Source organism: Trichechus manatus, unplaced genomic scaffold (assembly GCF_000243295.1).
Source record: "Trichechus manatus latirostris isolate Lorelei unplaced genomic scaffold, TriManLat1.0 scaffold00257, whole genome shotgun sequence".
In the NCBI taxonomy this organism is placed as follows: domain Eukaryota; kingdom Metazoa; phylum Chordata; class Mammalia; order Sirenia; family Trichechidae; genus Trichechus; species Trichechus manatus.
In genome coordinates, this window is record NW_004444193.1 from 970,362 (window position 1) to 971,293 (window position 932).

Consider the following 932-nt stretch of genomic DNA (forward strand, 5'->3'; position numbering starts at 1 on the left):
TCCCTTCGACAATAAAACTGTGTTATTCTAAATTGGAGGCAAGCACAGAATGCAATAATACATAAGATGCCTGGGTCAAAATAGGAACTCTGTCTAAATTGTGATTTAAATTTAAACCGATGCCTAAAAATCATAGATTACATATTACAATTAGAGTGCAATGAAATTATTTCTTACTATTTGCCTTTGGCTGAATTTATATGAAGATAAAAGATGATAAAATCCAGTTATATAACATTTTAGATTTCTGACAATTTAAGACATCTGTAGATTGCATTAACATGCAGAAAATGGGTTGAGAAAAACATTGGTTTCTGTTTCCAGTTTGCTGTTTCCAGTTCTGACTGGCCTCCTGCGGCTTCAGCTTCTGCTTCTGTATCTTAACATTTGCCTCTACCTGGTAGTTCAAAACTGGTAAAAACCAGTCGGCATCCAAAATACTTATAAAATTCCTATGAAACAGTAAGAAAAGAACAGACAACTCAGGAAGAAAATGGGCAATAGATTTGAATAGGCATGTCACAGAAGAGGAACATGAGTTGGCTAATAAACTTGAAGAAATACTCAGCATCATTAATCAACAGGGAAATGCAAAATAAGACCTCAATTAGAAATTATTTTATACCCCCAAATTAAGGAACTGGCATTGCTAAATGTTGGAAAGGCTGTAAATCAGTAAGAACTACTTGTTGCTGGTGGGAGTATAAATTGCTAAATATACTTTGGGCAAAATAAAAATTGACATTATAAAAAATTGAACGTACGCATACTCCTCGACTCCTAGAGAAACTTAATAGGAGACGTGTAAGAAACTTTCATAACAGAAATGTTCATAATAGCAGGAAAAAAAAAACCTACAGGGAAAATGAAATGTCACTGATAAGAGAACTGTGGTACATTTACACAGCGCAGTGTTATTCTGCAATGTAGAT